At 41.6% G+C, this 19,809-nt stretch overlaps 1 protein-coding gene across 1 annotated transcript in view; it reads right to left on the bottom strand.

Moving 5' to 3' along the window:
* Nucleotides 1–17,775, bottom strand: part of tp53i11b (tumor protein p53 inducible protein 11b) — a 43,081-nt gene extending 25,306 nt beyond the window's left edge. Inside the window, exon 1 of the mRNA XM_085412516.1 lies at nt 17,641–17,775. The gene's annotated coding sequence lies outside the window, so the exon portion shown is untranslated. The remainder of the gene's footprint in view (nt 1–17,640) is intronic.
* Nucleotides 17,776–19,809: the final 2,034 nt, after the last annotated feature.

A 19,809-nucleotide genomic window follows, 5' to 3' on the forward strand; every position in this document is an offset into this window, starting at 1 on the left:
CTCCCCTCCAGAGAGGAGTTAAACAGTCTGATGGCGTGTGGGACAAAGGAGTTTTTAAGTCTGTTAGTTCTTGTCTTGGGGAGAACCTGTCACTGAACAGACTCTTCTGGTTGTTTATGGCCGTGTGCAGAGGATGCCCAGCATTGTTCATAATGTCCAGCAGTTTTTTTAGTGTCCTTTTCTCTGCCACTGTCACCAGAGTGTCCAGCTTCATGCCGACCACAGAGCTAGCCTTCCTGATCAGTTTCTCCAGCCTGGATGAGTCCTCCTTTGCTGTGCTGCTCCCCCAGCACACCACAGCATAGAAAAGTACTCCAGCAACCACCGACTGGTAAAACATCCTCAGGAGCTTCCTGCAGATGTTAAAAGACCTCAGCCTCCTGAGGAAGTACAGTCGGCTTTGGGCTTTTTTATACAGGTGCTCTGTGTTGCATGACCAGTCCAGTTTATTGTCCACCCACAGCCCGAGGTACTTGTTGACCACCTCCTCCCCCTCTATCTGAACCGGCAGTGGACCTTCTCTGGACCTCCCGAAGTCCACAACCAGTTCCTTAGTCTTTGAGGTGTTGAGTTGCAGGTGGTTTGTGTGACTCCATGCAACAAAGTTCCTCACCAGACTTCTGTACTCCTCTTCCTGATCATCCCAGATACACCCCATGATGGTCGTGTCATCTGCAAACTTCTGAATATGGCATAATTCAGAGTTGTAGCAGAAGTCAGAGGTGTACAGGGTGAAGAGAAGAGGGGACAGCACAGTTCCCTGTGGTGCTCCTGTGCTGCTGACCACAGTGTCAGACGTGATGTCCTTCAGCCTGACGTACTGTGGTCTGTCGGTGAGGTAGTTGGAGATCCAAGCCACCAGGCAGGGGTCCACCTCCATCCTGTTCAGTTTTTCCTGAAGCATACAGGGCCGGATGGTATTAAAGGCAAGAAACAGGATCCTGACCGTGCCTTTTCCCCCATCCAGGTGTGAGTGGGCTCTGTGTAGGAGGTACAGGATGGCATCCTCCACTCCGACACCCGCCTTGTATGCAAACTGTAGTGGGTCCTGGGCATGTTGTACCTGTGGTCGGAGGAGGTTGAGGAAGAGCCGCTCTAGAGTCTTCATAAGATGTGACGTCAGTGCCACCGGTCGGAAGTCATTCAGCTTGGGGAGGGAGCAGGCTAAATAGGGTATTAAAGACTCTCCCCCCCCCCCCCCAAACAACACGTTATAGTTCCTCCTGGAGGATTTTAAAACACTCCCAGGCCAGACAAGATATCTAATCTCTACAGTGAGTTCTGGGTCATCCACTGGGTCTCCTGTGAGCTGGGTGTGGCAGGAAACTGCCAAAGGGTCAAATACCTGAACCAGCTCAGCTGGCTGCTTCCAATGCCGTGTCCTACATTGGTGTCCCTATGGCACAACTGAATATTGCAGCCCCTTCTTTTAGCCACTACTCAGAGTTCATGACCTCCGAGTGGTAAGTGGTGGAGAGTAGGTTGGCTGGTTAAGCAGAAACATCGCCTTCTAGCTCCGTTCTCTCGTCTCCACAGAGTTAAAGGAAGCACCAATCAGATGGCCAATCTCTAGCTCCATCTCCATCACTTGAGAAAAAGATCCTGGGATACTTTATTGAACTCCTTTATTAAAACTTTGTGTTACCAGTGAAACATAAGCAGTAAGTAAACTGGAAGTTCTTTCATTTTATTCTCCACCACTGAGAGAAACAAACTAAAGAAAACAAACCACACAGGTCCAGGGGACACAGCAGCTATTTTAGTAGTTTGATGTGGAACAATGTATGATCTACATTGATACTCCAATATTATACTTGCACAGCATATTTAGGAAACCTAAGGAAGACCCACACAGGCTGTCTAACAATTTAATCTTAAATAAAGTCCTGCTAGTCCAACTTTCCTGTTGACATTTTCTGTGTTTCTTTGATCTTGCTTTTGTGCAGAGAAGCTAAAAATGGAGTATGATAATCTGCAGTTTCTAGAAGTGAAGCAGATGTTACCGCCCTCACAGGAAAAACACAGGGTTGAGAACATTTACTTTGTCCAGATGAGAACAAGGTCCAAAATCAACACCTGGTAAATGCCAAATGTGGGTAGAATTTTCATTTGGTATGTAAATGTGCCACACTGGCTATTAAATATTAACAAAATTAATATTCAAGGTTTAAAGCACAACGTACAAAAATCTCTATCACATTTTGGCATTCTCCTTTTCTCAGTCATCCTCAAGTTCAACAAACAACGAGCAAATACTCACCAATCAGACGCGGAGTAAACTAAGAGGTTGATTTCTATAGACGAAGAGTTTAAGCCGATTAAAACATCAAAAAATTTAAAACCTTACTATTCCCTTTTGTACTGACCACTGATAAATAAACGGTATGTCAAAGTTTTAGTTTTAAAGTATTTCAGTTAATCAATTGTTCTGAGGACAGATCCCTCAGCTGGCACAGTATTTCAAGACTTCGACTTGATCCTTGCTTTCTCAGCACGTCTTGCTTTCTGAAGCGTTACCTGGTTGCTAAGCAGCACTGCTGGATGACGAAGTGTACTCATTTGAGGTTTCAACTTGCGTCACTAAAACCATGTCCACGTGGAATTAATGGCTCAATAAAGATAAAAATAGAAATTCTTTAAGTACCCAACACGTTGGTGTTATTTCAACATCTATTAATATGTATTTTAGTACATCAAAGGTGTGCATTTATGTTCTCTGTGGTCTCATTTAGCATCCTGAGCGAAAGCAGTAGTTCTAGTAATGACTGTAAACACACATAAGCTGGTTTCCACAGAAATGTGTCCACTTTTATCGGCTATAAAGGTAAATCAGGATTTACCAAGCTATTAAGGTTCCCATGATAATTTTGTTATGATGATAGTGATTCTATCACACTTAATACACTGCAAGGCAATTATCAGTGATACCTCACGATATCTGTAAAGTGACTAAGGAAAAATAGGCCTAGAAAAGCCAACAAGCACTGCATTTTATATGCATTACATTCGTGCATCATTATTATTCCATTTTGATAATAGTTTGATAAGAGTTTCCTCTTCACAACAACAAGGTGGATACCTTTCATTTAGTTTAGCTTCACTTAACTGACATGCATGAGTGATGCAGGGCGCCATAAAGCAGCAGCTCTAAGACAAGTGGCTGCAAAATATCTATTCAGTGTACAGCCATACTGAAAGAGGAAGTCAGAATGTATTGCCATATCAATATTTTGTTCCATCTCTAAGTACTACCCTGCAACACATTCGAGTATGTATAGGTGAGTGAAACCAAGCACAACTTCCTTGTTGTGCCATAAACTGGGAAGCAGTCTTTTGAAGCACAAGATGATGTTGACGTTACCATTATTACCTGGCAGCATGACAATCACCATGTTCTGGGGCTCACACTAAACAAGCAATGAAGAAAATGTCAAACAAAACAAGTGAAATGGTCTGCAGTTATACAGCACATTTAAATCTTAGCAGACTCAGTGCACATCTTAGGTGTTATCCAAACTATTCAAGCAAGAAAGCATTACTTTGGCTGGCTCACAAAAAAAAAAAAAAAAAATACAAATACATAAATAAAATCACACAGTATTTAAAAATGTCTTTAGAGACATAAGAGTTCAGAACACAGAGAAACAACCCTGAAACTGAAAAGCTGACTACCATTTTGTTCCATATGGGAGAGCAGCGTCACACACTGCTACCTTTCTCACGTTCACATCTTTTGTTAATCCTGGTTCTAACGTCATATACTGGGCTTAAAGGGCACATCAACCAGGTAGGTCCACTAATTGATGGAATGGACTGGGATCCTTGCCAATCTCAGCGAGTGCAACCAGAAAGCAGAGTGACTGGCACTATTGTCACAGATGAGGGACTGTACAGCATGCCCACATGTGCTTAACTAAATCAAGTTAAGCGCATGTGGACAACAATGGTCACGGCTGTAACAAACCATTTCATTATTTTGAGCTGCTTGTCTTATTCTTTTATGTATGCTGACAATCTTCTGCAGCTTTCTTTAGTCTGAAGAACTGCTATGATTATTGCTTCTACAGTGATCATCAAAATTAACCGTTTCACACTATAAACACTATAAACCACTGTGTATTATTAGCAAACCTAAAATGTCGAAAGTAAAGTACGTCCTGCAGAGAAGTGATCCATGGCAGTTTCATAAAGATTAATGTTGCTGATAAAAATCTTAAAGGTTAATTTTAAATACACTGCTGTTTAATCTACAGTAGGGCCAGTGACCGTAACGATGCTCATTAAAACAGGGTTTAATGAGCACAGAAAGAGGCCTACACCCTGATTATTAAAATACACCGACATAAACAACCAGAATGTCATTGATGCAGTGGTTCATCCACCTAAAGATCCATCACATGTCACAAGTTACTTCCCATTAATTAACAAACACGACCTTGGATTAACACAATTTGGATGAATCCCCTGAGGTAATCACTGTGTCCAACTTTCACTCAAATCTGACCATTATTCTAAGACGAGGAGTGATTCTTCTGAAAACGGGGAGAAAAGTGCCCATGAAGCAACACATGACCCTGAGCACAATTTGGATGAAGTAAATAGACTAAATTCCATTCATTATGTGATAATTTTGTATATGTTTGCCTAAATTCTGCACTGCTGAAAACTGCTTGTCCCACAAGCATGGCTAATGTATACTACTGTTCTTTTTGTATGGGCTATATGAATAAATTACTTTTTACTAAACCTGCTTGATAAATCTGACAGAAATAATACTTGTGAAATGTCTGTTTTTATGCTGATAATGAAAATTTTTCCGAACCCAAATTTCACTATTACATGGATGTTTCTTTACTTACAGTGTGCTTTTCAGTACTCTTGTGCTTTCACAAGCAGGTTTTCAGCTACTTTTGTCTTACTGTTCCTGCCCACAGCTCCTCTTCAGCCCTGGCGGCTACTAAAACAGGGAAGGCACAATTAGTAAGGCTTTCCAGCTGTGATGACCAGCCTCCCTCGACTGCTGCTCTTCCCCTCCCTTGCAGCTGAGCCACCAACCACACCTCACCGCATTAATAACAACAACAATAATAATAACTTAAACATTTCATCAAATTATGAATGGTTCTACATAACCAAGCTCTGACTCATTGTCAGAAATACTTGAATCAATTTCCCCTGTCAGTAAGAAAGCCATCTTCCAATGATAGAGCAATACACATTAGCGGTCCATGCCAACAGACTCACACACCATTCTTGTTAATATTCAGACTCTGCGACTGGTTTGTCGATCTTGCTCCCACACAGCAGACTCAGTGCAAATGATAAAGGTTCTCTGTGGCAGAAAATCAATACTTCGAACAATGCATTTTACAAATAGCCTTCAACTTTCCTCTCAATTCTATGCAGAAAGTACAAATCAGTCTTTACAAATGCAGTGATAAGGCGAACATTACTCTAACTTCTTAATTACACAGACAACTATATAAATAAACTTTGTTAGCAGACAGCAATAAATTGGACATAAATGGTAAATGGCCTGTATTTATATAGCGCTTTACTAGTCACTAAGGACCCCAAAGCGCTTTACATATCCAGTCATCCACCCATTCACACACTGGTGATGGCAAGCTACATTGTAGCCACAGCCACCCTGGGGCGCACTGACAGAGGCGAGGCTGCCGGACACTGGCGCCACCGGGCCCTCTGACCACCACCAGTAGGCAACAGGTGAAGTGTCTTGCCCAAGGACACAACGACCGAGACTGTCCAAGCCGGGGCTCGAACCGGCAACCTTCCGATTACAAGGCGAACTCCCAACTCTTGAGCCACGATCGCCATAATTATGAGATGACAGATCAGAGATTATAATTTTGAGAAATCTAAAGCAGCCTACAGTCAAAATGACTATATGCTGCCAATTTAACAAATGGCACTAACAGGAATTAACTTTTTTCTCAAAGGCTACTGGTTTCATCTGACTGAAGCTTTGCTCTAAGTCGTCAGAATGTCCCCAAACTCCGTGTGTGTGAGGCCTTTGATGTGTGGATATCACCCTTTTATCCCAGATGCTTTTAAGCTTTATTAAAGTGCCAGAAAAATCAAAGCCACTTACTTAAATCGTGTTCAATAAACTTCACCAGTAGCAGAAATCTGTGTAGACCAACAGCTAATTAAATTGATTTTTACTTTCAGGTTGGGGGGAATATAAACAGTAAAACCAATGGGCAATGAACAATGCTGTCACTGTCTATGCTCAGGTATATGATGTTGGCACTTAATGGCAAGACCATGCAGCCAAATGTTTAGCACATGTGGAAGCAACAAGTGGCTCTATACCCTTTGCCATAGCCTACACTGTAGCTTAAGGTACACTTTCCCAGAGAAGTAAACAATGTATAGTGACTAGCAAGCAATACAAATCAAAAGGGATTTCAGTAAAAGCAACTGTTGTTTAACATTTATAAGCTCCAAGTCCAAGATGAACATTTCACTGCAGAGTAGGTATGTCACTAGAAGAGATGCTTACGATACTTTTCTATACAAAAATTATATTAAAGAAAAAAGTGACTGTACTTGTTTTTTTCCTTCTTCCAGAACTGAGAGGGGCACTGTAAGCCTATGACTTTTGTTTCTTTACATGCTGAAGATGGACAACCACAACAAGAGGAAATACTACACACAGAGATAGCAAGTAGTGCAACTGCCACCCTGACTCACTGATAAAGAAGGCAGTAAGTAGAACATAAAAGTACTTTCTGTTATTATTCCTTACTTGTCAGTGTAATATCAATTACGCTCCATAAGAATTTATATAATGCTAATGTATTATAAATGCTTAAGCTAATGTAATGCAACGTTGTAACTCGTAGTAACATTAGTAGGCTACCTAGCAACAATCCTAATATTTCAGTCTTTATTCCATTAGGCCTAAAACATTACATTTTAACTTTCTTCTCTGTCAGTAAATTCCTACACATAAAACTTCTGATCCAATTTCTGTATAGTAAGCCATTTATACAGTTTTTCCAGAGTTTTTTTGTCCCCATTCCTATCTCTACATTGCAATCTTTGTATACACCAAAACCACTTCCTAATAAATGTAAGCACATCTGAGCAACTCGCTAATCAGGTTTTTACTGAACACCACAAAGACCATGTGGGCTCAGCTGAGTTTACGCAGAAACAAATGAGGGAATCAACCTTAGCCAGTGGCAAATCAATGCTTGCATAAGATGGTTGATGTCCAAGCACAATGAGGTAGACATCTAATCATGAAGAAGGTTGCATTTATCTCCTAGTCCTTACTTCAATTATTCCCCTGGCAAAAGTCTAGTTGTGACTGCACTGCCTTAAACCATTTAGAAGAAAATTAAACCTTTCAATAGAAAGAAGAGTCTTGTCATTTTGCCTCACCAATGTCAGCAAACCACATCAGGTATAGTGCAGACAGAAGTATAACACCATTATAGCTGGACAACATGATTAAGAAATGTTTATGATACCCTTTAGATTTAATCACAGCAGGTCAAATAGTGAAAGAAATTCAAAATGATGAATGTACATTTTGGTAATACAAAAATAATATCTGATGGCCCATACAATCACCAAAAAAAAAAAAAAAAAAAAAAAAAAAAAACAACTCTTCCCCGTCACATCATGTCACGCTGCACTGATTGCATAATTTGTAATGTAATCAACCAATAACCATCCTGTAGAGCTTAATCACACAAATTGGAGACATATCTCACTCAATTTGGATTCTCATTTTCAACTGTGTTTCTACTTTTTACTTTAACATACAGAAGAATTATTCCTGGTGATTTCATCTCTAAACAAACTTATGAAGTGCTATTCAAAGTAAGCACTTTAAATTGGGTGATTTTATGCAACTTCGTGCACACATCAGGGTTTTAATGGCTGCTATCAAAACGATCGATGATATTTAAACGAAATCAACATGAACTCAAAAATATCTGAGAACAAGTGAAAAAAACCCAAAAACTGTGGTTGTCCTACTGCTTTGCAACGGTGCCTTGCTCTCCTTCTTTCTCTACTGTGCTTCTTGGGTGAGGATTCAGAGGGAAAAGAAATGAGAGGTCTAACTTTCTCTCTGAGCAATCACAAGCAATTTACAAGTAAATACAGCCAAAATCACAGCACAGTCATTGTCTGAACTGTCACACTCAGACCCTAACAGAATGGAGTTATTTGCCTATTTTAGACAAAATAGGGGAATGACATCAATAAGCAGGGTGACAAGCCTGAGCTTTAATATGCAGGATGACAAAGACTACCCTCAGCTTGACATTTTATCAGCAGTCATCTGAGAAGAATTCTTAATAGAGCCACTAGCCAGACCAAATGAGCAATGTCGATCTGAGGAGCGAGACACAACAAGTGTCAGTAGAAAAAGAAACTGGAACAAGGTGGTAAGGATGAATTGGGAACATGGTACTAAAACTAGCCATGCATGCCCTGACATAGAACACCCCCAAGCCATGAGCAGGGCCAGCCATCCAAGAAGCACGTGGTAAAGACACCTTTGGCAGGGATAGCTCAGTAGGTAGAGTGGTTGCCCCATGATCGGAAGGTCGGGGATTTGACTCCACTGTACGGCTACCCTGCAGTACCCCTGAGCAAGGTACCGACCCTACACACTGCTCCCCGGGTGCTGCATTGGTGGCTGCCCACTGCTTCACTGGGCGAATAGGTTAAATGCAGAGTAGCACATGGGGTATGTTAGTCCACTACAGGGACTAACACATTTGCATTATTCTTATTATTATTATTATTATTTAGCAGACACCAAGAAAATAGATCTTCCTTGGAGCCAGCTAGAGGCAAAGGCACAAAGGCCTCTTGCTGATGGCGCCTACTTCCACAGGCACAAATGGCTAAAGAAGAAGAAAATGAGCCTTCGTCTTTAACCAATTTAAATAGTGACCTGCTGTGACCACTGTGATATGAGCTGCATGTGCATTATGCAGTCGAAAAACAAAGTGGTCAATGCTCACTTGATACTTGTCTTTATGCTTGTGCTCTGATCTAATTAATAAAAATAACAATAATCTAAATATGATATGCTAGCTCATTACACATTTAAAGTTTAAGGCAGAATTAATAATCAAGTAACTAATAAATGTATTTAGACTGGTCAAGAGAGCACTGGCTGTAGCCTGGACAGTTATATAAACACACAATTTGCGTTTGAAAGAGTCTGTGTGATTACACCAACTTGCAAACTCAAAGTTTGTGAATCGCGTCATAGGAAATGAGACTCCCATCCTTATCTAAACCATCACAGCAGGAAAAGTCACTCACTGCTGAACAAAGGTTGGCCAACTTGGACCAGGGACATCTTTTCTGCTGACAAACACAGTCGCTACCAGATGTGTTTGCCTAAAAGTAATAGGCAGCTTAGGAAAACTGGATGATAAACATTTTTATAAGCAATAATTCCAGCCTTTTAGGCTTACTTTGTCCCTTTTAATTAACAACTGCTTAATTATTTGTAACAATTATTTGAAACAATATAAACATAACAACTTTGAAAAAAGGTATAAAGACATGTTTTACTCTTTGGCTACTGTCCAGAAAAATCAAGTAAACAAGAAAAGAAGCAATTGATTAATGAAAACTTTATCTTAAATGTTGCTCAACAATACTTAAATTAATCATCCAAGTTTGCTATTGGAATAGAAATCTAGTGACTTTGGTAGAAGACCTGTTTCAGTGAAAAGACCTTTAGATGAACCTGGAACGTGAAAGTAATGCATAATGAAGTAAAAGAGTAACAGTTGTGAGTTTAGCAGAATCCAAATGTTCAGTGGTGAACTTATGATGAGGAATCTGTGAGTGAATAAAGAAACCAAACCATACCATAGGGATTACTGAACCTCCACAGGGGTGGCATGGATGTGACACTGATCCTACAGGGAGATGAAGCTGCTGCCTTAATTCTCAACATTTAGCAGAGGAGATCCTTTCTTTTCTTTCATCACACTGTAGGTTTGAATCCTAGCAGTAAAAGGGTGCCAGGAAGTCAGCTAACCAGCCATACAGTGGGGCAAAAAAGTATTTAGTCAGCCACCGATTGTGCAAGTTCCCCCACCTAAAATGATGACAGAGGTCAGTAATTTGCACCAGAGGTACACTTCAACTGTGAGAGACAGAATGTGAAAAAAGAAAAAACCATGAATCCACATGGTAGGATTTGTAAAGAATTTATTCGTAAATCAGGGTGGAAAATAAGTATTTGGTCACCTCAAACAAGGAAAATCTCTGGCTCTCACAGACCTGTAACGTCTTCTGTAAGAAGCTTTTCTGTCCCCCACTCGTTACCTGTATGAATGGCACCTGTTTGAACTCATCATCTGTATAAAAGACACCTGTCCACAGCCTCAAACAGTCAGATTCCAAACTCCGCCATGGCCAAGACCAAAGAGCTTTCGAAGGACACCAGGAAAAGTATTGTAGACCTGCACCAGACTGGGAAGAGTGAATCTACAATAGGCAAGCAGCTTGGTGTGAAAAAAATCAACTGTGGGAGCAATCATCAGAAAATGGAAGACATACAAGACCACTGATAATCTCCCACGATCTGGGGCTCCACGCAAGATCTCATCCCGTGGGGTCAAAATGATCATGAGAACGGTGAGCAAAGATCCCAGAACCACACGGGGGGACCTGGTGAATGACCTGCAGAGAGCTGGGACCAAAGTAACAAAGGTCACCATCAGTAACACACTACAACGGCAGGGAATCAAATCCCGCAGTGCCAGACGTGTTCCGCTGCTGAAGCCAGTGCATGTCCAGGCCCGTCTGAAGTTTGCCAGAGAGCACATGGATGATACAGCAGAGGATTGGGAGAATGTCATGTGGTCAGATGAAACCAAAGTAGAACTTTTTGGTATAAACTCAACTCGTCGTGTTTGGAGGAAGAAGAATACTGAGTTGCATCCCAAGAACACCATACCTACTGTGAAGCATGGGGGTGGAAACATCATGCTATGGGGCTGTTTTTCTGCCAAGGGGACAGGACGACTGATCCGTGTTAAGGACAGAATGAATGGGGCCATGTATCGTGAGATTTTGAGCCAAAACCTCCTTCCATCAGTGAGAACTTTGAAGATGAAACAAGGCTGGGTCTTCCAACATGACAATGATCCAAAACACACCGCCCGGGCAACAAAGGAGTGGCTCCATAAGAAGCATTTGAAAGTCCTGGAGTGGCCTAGCCAGTCTCCAGACCTCAACCCCATAGAAAATCTGTGGCGGGAGTTGAAAGTCCGTGTTGCTCGGCGACAGCCCCAAAACATCACTGCTCTCGAGAAGATCTGCATGGAGGAATGGGCCAAAATACCAGCTACTGTGTGTGCAAACCTGGTAAAGACCTATAGTAAACGTTTGACCTCTGTTATTGCCAACAAAGGTTATGTTACAAAGTATTGAGTTGTATTTTTGTTATTGACCAAATACTTATTTTCCACCCTAATTTACGAATAAATTCTTTACAAATCCTACCATGTGGATTCATGGATTTTCTTTTTTCACATTCTGTCTCTCACAGTTGAAGTGTACCTCTGGTGCAAATTACTGACCTCTGTCATCATTTTAGGTGGGGGAACTTGCACAATCGGTGGCTGACTAAATACTTTTTTGCCCCACTGTACGAGGGTGTTGAAAACGTCAGACGTAATGTCTGTGTGCTCCTGAGGATAAATGAATGGAGACTTTGTTTAAATGGCAAAGGTGAAACCATGGGGGGGAATGTCTCAATGCAGGAGCGCATACGAGCAGCCAAAACAATCACAATGTTCCACTGTGAGCACGAATACGCACAGACTCAATTAACCCAACTCCACAGCATAGCTCTGTGAGCAGCTAACCAGCACAGCATGAATTACTTCTTATTGTGAAAGGCAGCAGGTCTTTTACCAGACATACTCATTTCTGTTTCATTTCACTGCTGACTTCTTTCACTCCTGTGCTATTGTACAGGAGTGAAACAAACCAGCTGTAGTGCTTAACACAGATTTAGATTCTATTGGTTATTTATTCTATGAGCATATGCACACCCATGGGTGCATACTGTTCTGTTACATCTGTGCATGCTTGCACGTGTACACTTGCTCACTGTTCATCACAGATTCAACCAAGATGACTAAAAGAGAAATCTCAGTCAACAAGCTATTTCTAAAGGAAGTAAAACTCACAAGGTTTCCATTATTAACTTGTTGTCCCCAGATCGCTCAGGGTCTCTCACATGGTCTGCTTTCTGTACTCTGTCGCTCACCCCTGCGCTGCTATGCAAGCCAGTCTGCTGCTGCAGGGGGCCCTTTATAACCACATTTGTACCCTAGGGATTCCCACAGTGGAGGCTGTGGACCGACAGGCACCACTGGTTGGGGTGAAGGGGCTTTAGAGTCAGAAGTCCCAGTCAGATAACCCTGTGTCCTCTGGAGCCCACATGTGTTTTGTTTTTTCTGGGGGGTTTTTCACATACGAATTATATTTAAAGTATAAGGAAATCCCCCATATATAGGGATGGGTACCGGTATCCGGTGCCATCATGGCACTGGTTCTGACATAAACGGTAGTAACCAGACCGAAAAGCAGCGCACATTTCGGTGCTTTTTTTCGGTGCTTTTTTTTCCTGAGCTGTGATACACTTTAGATTCTAGCCAATCATTTTACATTTCCAAGGATAGTAGGCGGGGCCAGGTACGTACGTTCTTTTAGAGCAGAGCTACAGATTAAAAACGCCCAGGGCAAAGTGGTCAAAAGTCTGGCTGTACTTCACAGCAAAAGATGCAAACTCAGCAGCCTGCAACAAGTGCTTTAAGCTGATACTGTGATACTGTCAAAGGAGGTAACACCTCAAATCTGATGAAACACCTGGCGACGCATAGCGTTTTTTTTTTAAAAGCCGAGAAATGTGCCGTATTTGATAGCTTGCTGCGAGACCTCACACCGAGCACATCTACTGCGGGTGTGGTGCCTGTTATCAGACCCGGAGTTTGCAACATCCCCAAAAACCCGAAAAGGAGAGTCCTGGCCCCTAGCCCTGCCAGTGTAGCAGAAATGATGACGGATGATGATGGCAGCAGCAGCCGTTCTTCTCTGCGTGAGTAGCTTAATGTTGTTCGTGTGTAATTTACGTTGAGTAGGCTAACCACGTTAATAAATGAATGCATGTAAGGTGAACTAGCAAACGTCATCATAGTTACATGTGGCTGTCTTCTTGTTTGATGGCAGATACTCCCTTCACCCTGGCCAAAACAAAAAGGCTAAAATGACCAAAGAAAGAGTGGAAAACAGTTAAACATGAGAGGTTTTTGGACAAAGTTTGTGTTTTTTCCATTGTTTAAGCACTGCTTCCAGCCAAGAGTGATACCATATATGCCCTATAGCTGCAGAAAAGGCTAACATTGTTATCTTTTTACAAAAAAATAAACAGCTGAACATGAGAGGTTTTTGGACCAATTTTGTGTTCTCCATTCTTTAAGCACCGGTTTGAGCACCGGCACCGTTTCAAAAGTACCGGTATCGGATAAAACCTAAACGATACCCATCCCTACCCATATATAGTGCAAAACTTTTAAGTTTATGAATAATCAAGATGACTGACCAAAATAGTTGTGATTATGATTTTTGCTGTAATCAAACAGGCTTAAAGCTTTTAAAAAAACAAAAAAACAAAAACAGAGCAATATAATCAAGGGTCTCTTCTGTAAGCCTCTAATCTTGCTGATGAATTCAATCTTCACCGTCTCTGACTGCAGTTGCCGATGGCAGTCTTTGTTCTGCTCAGCAGTCTTGCTAAGCTTGGCATAGCAGCACACGAACCAGCTCTCCACCTGCTGCCAGTTCTGATTAGAGTGGCCTCCTAGCTCCCTGTGGAGCTCCGAGCAGAACAAGGACTACCACCACCAGCTGCAGTCCAAGATAATAGATAGATGAGATCCTCTCTTAAAACGCCTAAAGGATAACTGGAGGTGTTTGAATCAAACTGTCCAGTAAGCCACTCCGTAGGCATAACAAAGGGCAGAGGAGAGCAGGTTAGCAGCAAAAATGAGACAGGAGTTGTGGACAATTAAACTGATTATGAATGGCATCGCTGTTTCAGAAAAAACAAAAAAAAACAAACAAACAAACAAACAAACCAAAAAAGAAAAAAAAAACGTAGCCTGTGTGTAAGAGGCTTTACTCTACTTCCTGATTATAAATACTATTAGCTGTGGTCACACCTTGAGCATAAGGATGCAAGTGAGTCTGACAAAAGATTACAGTAATATTGCAGAAGGAATTACAGTGCTCATCAAGGAAATGGACCCAGGATGAGATTTTGTAGAGTCTGTGTGGAATTCTCAAAATGAAAGGCCTTGCCAAATATTCACTAAAATTGTCCAGTCTTTTGCCAACATTCAACCACAGAACCACTTTTCTGCATTTCCTAGATCAATAAGTCTACAACCTCCATAAAACGACAAAATCTAAAAAGCAACATGGAGTCTTAGCTTCTCTAATCTTGTCCACTAGGAATAAACAGGGACTCATCTGCTGAGTCTGCTAACCCAGAGTCACAGCAGACAGAAGGAAATTAAAAGCAAAGACACCAGGAAGAAAGCCATCTTCACTGGCATGACAATATTGCTGGTGCACAGTAAGCCCTGGAGACAGACCAGAAGTCAGTAGAAAAAGATTAAACTAAATATAGCTTACCACAGTTTCGCTCAAGTAAATCATATTTGTTGCTATTTTGAGGATAGCCTACATCTAAAGAGACGATTATGAAAGGAGCACAGTAGAAGATGCCTTTATTCAGGGATGTGGTTTGAACAAAATTCTTACTCTAACCATTTACATAACACTTAAAAACAAGGCTTAAGGCAAAACTCTGATTTTTCCCCTACAGCAACAACGTGTGCTACATTTTCATTTTTAAAGGATAATGCAATAGAAACAAATGTTCTCTGTGTTAAAAATGGAATAGCTAGTTTGGGTCCATGCTGGTGCACAGTGTTGTGAACTGAAATATTTTTAAAATCACTGAGAGGTTAATACAAAAAAATGTTACCATGTGCTTTTCTTACCCATCAGACAGTAAAACAAGAATGTTTATGTGCCTGTGGGACTGCCCAGAGCTGTACTCTGTGCTGCTGCTTGTCTCAGTGCGCTCTGATATAAGACTACACAGACACATAAACACATCTACATATGCTTCTGCTTAACTCTCACAGGATGATGTTGGCCTCGCAGCCCAACTCCACTGAGACCAGCCCAACTCCCTATCCAGCCTGGTGGAGTGCACAGGGACACAATCAAAACCTGCAGTTCTGCACTGCAGGCACCCCTCTCAGGATTTCATTGGTCAGACAGATAATAAACACAGTTGCATGACAGTGTGTGCTACTTCTGTGTGACACAGTGAACCGTGATATTGTTCTGCATGAGAGCCATTAGTGAGAAGGGCTTGCAACAAAAGCCAAAACAGTCTTTGAGGGTTAGCTAAGGTGACGGTATCCTGCAGGCAGAAGCGTTCACAGGAAAGGCAAATTGCCCAAAAGGTCAACATCGAGCCACATCTGACCTCTTTACTAGAGCCACTACTTCATTCAGAGTGCTACTATGTTAACAATAAAAATACCTGATGGTTAGATTATCCTCACTTAGCTTAAAAGATTGGCTAATTCTGAGCAAGTACCTCAGCTGGAAAACATGTTTACATCAATACAGCCACAGTATCACAAAAAGGCATCCAGTGCTGCCCACTCAACATCAGGTTTTTGTTGCGGGTTTTTTTGTTTGTTTTTTTAAATTTCACAAAGGTGGGAACTTTGTCGCCATGACCACTAAGAATAAAGATCGAAGCGCAGTTTACCATTTCCCATTTCCTTGACCAATAAGAAACCACTGCCCACACAGAGAGCCTGGATGAGATGTCCAAGTGCAAGATGATTAGGGGGAAAACAGTGCGACTCAAATGCATGCAAAAAGGGATTGGGGGGGGGAGCTCCATTCATGAGAACAGCAATCCAGTGATGCAATTTTAAAGGCTTCAAGCTGAGAGGAAAAGCCCTCATTTGTCTCCTCGTGTGACATTTTGAAATATTAGATTTTTTGCAAAAGCTTCTGAGGCGCTTTCATCATGCTGCTTTTTGTCTGACTCATACCAGCATCATGAGTTAGGTGTTCAATCGCTTGTTGCCTTGCAAACAAGGGCGTGTCAATAAGCACGCATGAACCGAGTAGCGGTATCACTGAGGGAGGGGAAGGGGGGAAAAAAAAAAACCAAACAAACAAAAGAAACCCCACACACACACACACACACACACACACACACACAACTCTTCACCATCTACCCTTCCAGCTCAACATGTTCAGCAAATTCAGCAGGCAGAAAGTGGAAAACGCACTTTTAGTTTAGATTTCAATCAGCAACTCTCAGGAGAAAAAGAAGCGAGACTTTCCCCTCAGACAACTAAACACTCACAGCATGACTGTTTATTCAGCATCTACTGAGGGATTGCTGAACTCTGCTTGGGACAAGTCTTGACACACCAATTACTAATGTGACCCGCAGGCGTTAAGCAGGCTCCCACACACTGAGGGATTTTTAATTTCCTACAATGAGGGGAAGCTCTTTAAACACACGTCAAATCAGTAGCCATGCTTCATCTTAATTCATCTTAATTACAATTTCAAAAGAAAGCATAAATGTGGACAGTGTACACTTGCAGAAATTCCTTTCATTTTTATATTACAAACACTGCAGCACACTGAGGCATGCATGCATGTGTCCTCTCTTCTCTTTATAATAAACACAGCTGCTTCTGAGGCATTTCTCAAGAAAACACATTTAGATGTCATTCTAATCTGCCAGTATAGGAAGATATTAGTTTGTTGTGGCTTTCAATGCCCAACCACTCTAGTTAAAATGAGTTTCCACCTCTGTCATTAAGCCAATGCCTTAACTTGTTTAAAAATAATAATAAATGTATAACGAAATCCATAAACTTGGAAGACTGCTATTTAAAACCAAGCCAAAAGAAATACAGTATAGACTGTGTCGTGTTGAATAACGACAGTAAAATGCTTTTAAGCCGGATAACCAAACAATTATTAGCTGCTCCCAAACATGTACTGGGTGGGGTGCAGCAGCTCAGACGTTGCCACAGATAGTTAGGAAGCTAATGTATAGCTAAAAATTAAATACTAACACAGCCTTTTATCCTTATAGCTTCAACGCTACGCTAGGAATAGCGTTAAACTTAATGAGGTGGGGTTTGACAGAACTGTTCACCACTTCATTGTCCCCCGGCTGTGGTAGCATACTATTAAAGCTTTTAAGAAAGTTGAAATAAACGACTCATACAACAGGGGGAAAAAACTAACGGGTGCGAACAAAATTTTAAAAAAAAATAAAAAAATAAAAAAATAAACCTCTTTCAGGAAGGAAAAAAAAGCTTTCCGAGTCATGCAGCGCGTAATGACTTCTATTTTATCTGACAGTTAACAATTAACTCTCCGAGACGAAAACAAAGCGTGAAGCATCTTAAAGTAAAACTGTAGTTCGTTAAAAAGGAAGAGGAAAGACGGGAAATGTGCCCAAAACACGAGGACGTGTGTGTAACTTACAGCTGGAAGCGGAGCGGTATCCAAAGTTTGCCTCAGAGGGAGACGTAAGCTGCGGTTACAGCGGGAGAGCAGAGCGGGCTTTGTGGAGGTTCATCGCAGCGCTCGGCGCTTTCACAGACCCCGGAGCAGCAAACAATCGTCAACCGCGCTACCGTAATAACCGGCGCTCACACCAGGGCGCACACGCACATTCTTCTACCGTAATACACAGAGTAGCAAAAGCCCGCCAGAGTGATCCACAGGCCAAAAATTTTAAAAGCAAAATAAAGAATGGTTTAATGAGTGTGCTGATCTGTTATTCGCGGTAAGTAAAAACATAAAAAACCTTGAAAGTATTTTTACTTCATTTGTTTGTGTTTCTTTCCTAAGTTAGTCTTTAACTTAGAAAAGTTAAGTCTAGTAGATGACCAGTGGCTCCCTGTGACTTTGGGGAAAAAAGAGAAATGTGGCATTAACGTAGTTAAAGTACAAAAAAATCACATAAAACCCACTGCAGGGTAGTCATATGCGATTAAAGATTATAAGTGCCACCTACAAGTAATTCTGTAAGGCTAAATGTGCTTATAAGACATTTAGCAGCCTTAATTCTGTAAGGCTAAGCAGCTTGAAAAGAAAGCTGCTGGACTTCAGTTTTTTGAAGACATTTCCACCTCCCATCAAAGAAACTTCTCAAGTTCAAGGTCATTGAACTACCATGGCGAGTACACAAACACATGCTTAATAGACTGCTTCAACTTCATTATAAGGCTCATATATTTTGAAGCTCCATAAAAATCTTGGGGATGGAGGAAAATCTCCCAAAAGGCCTATTATGTATAGAAATAAAAAATAAAATTAAAGTCATTACAGGCCTTAAATCTTTCACAGTAAGAGGTAAAGTGTCAGGTAAACGCACATCAGAGCTGTTGCCATTTTAATATTACTGTTTTTCAGAATCACAGAGCAATAGCAAATGCTATAAACTAACTATGCAGCCCTTCACTTTCATGCTGTTTACTGGAATTAAGCTAAACTGCCTCATCGCCAAAATAGATACCCAAGTAGAGAAAATAGAGTAAAAATGAATGCATGCTCCAGAATAAATTACGCACAAAAACTAGGCACATAGAGAGAAAGCATATATGGAGATAAACTATTATTATTATTAGCTCGTCTGAATAAACAGTTTGCACAACTATTTGATCAGAGAACCTTCCTCTCAAAGAAAGGCTCACATTGATTAGCCTGCCCAAAGAATATGCTAGATAAATGGATTTTTTCCAATTGCTGAAGACTTTGTGTAAACTCCGAATGTTATTTAAGTGAAAAAAAAATCAACACTAAGAAACATAAATAGGCTATACTGTATAGAGCCTATGATACGAAAGAAATCAGAGAGAAAGCGAGTTGCTTCCTTTGCCTCAAAGTTTTCCCCCATATTTATGTTGTGATTCAAAGCTTTTCCCCTAGGTTGGGAAATAAAGTAAACACCCCAATCCCAAAAAACACCCTGCGCACTCACTGATGGCATGCTTCTGCAGAACTATGAACACTTTCATTTTGGTAATAACATTTCTCTGCTCGTACTTTACTCATACTTTACAAGCTATATGTGTACACATATTGTAACGTTCACAAGAACCAGACGGTTGGGTCTCAGTTCGTCCGTTTATTCGGCACATAAGCAAGCGGGTTGCTAACTCAGGGGAGAGCGCCCTCGTGCTACACCTCTCTTCAGCCTGGCACCCACACAACACAGAACCCAGGTCCCCCCTCCCCTTCCTCCACACCACCCTCCCTACTTCCTGCAGCACAACCAAACATGAATCTTAAAAGAACAACAACAGTGTGCAAAGATAACCAACATGTGCAATAACACTTAACCATCGTTACACTGCCCCCCCAGCAATAAGTTCCTCGTCCCCGAGGGAACGACACAGTCTCTGAGGCGGGGTGGTAGCCTACGTTCCCTCCTTGACCTCCTGAGCCCCTGAGGTGGGCGCGGAGCGTCGGGGCTTTGGGGTGAAGAGTCTGAGGGAGGGGAACGCAGCCCCGGTCGGGGGCCCCTCTGAGCAGGGTCACGGACGCTCTGTACACGTCCCTCTGGAAAGGAGGGGAGGGACTGCCCTCTGTAGGGGGCCATCCGGTCTCTGTGCAGCGCTACTATCCTCCCCCTAGGAGGCAACTGCA

Source organism: Rhamphochromis longiceps, linkage group LG7 (genome assembly GCF_057381845.1).
Source record: "Rhamphochromis longiceps isolate RC_006_pf linkage group LG7, R_longiceps_female_GT1.1, whole genome shotgun sequence".
NCBI lineage: Eukaryota > Metazoa > Chordata > Actinopteri > Cichliformes > Cichlidae > Rhamphochromis > Rhamphochromis longiceps.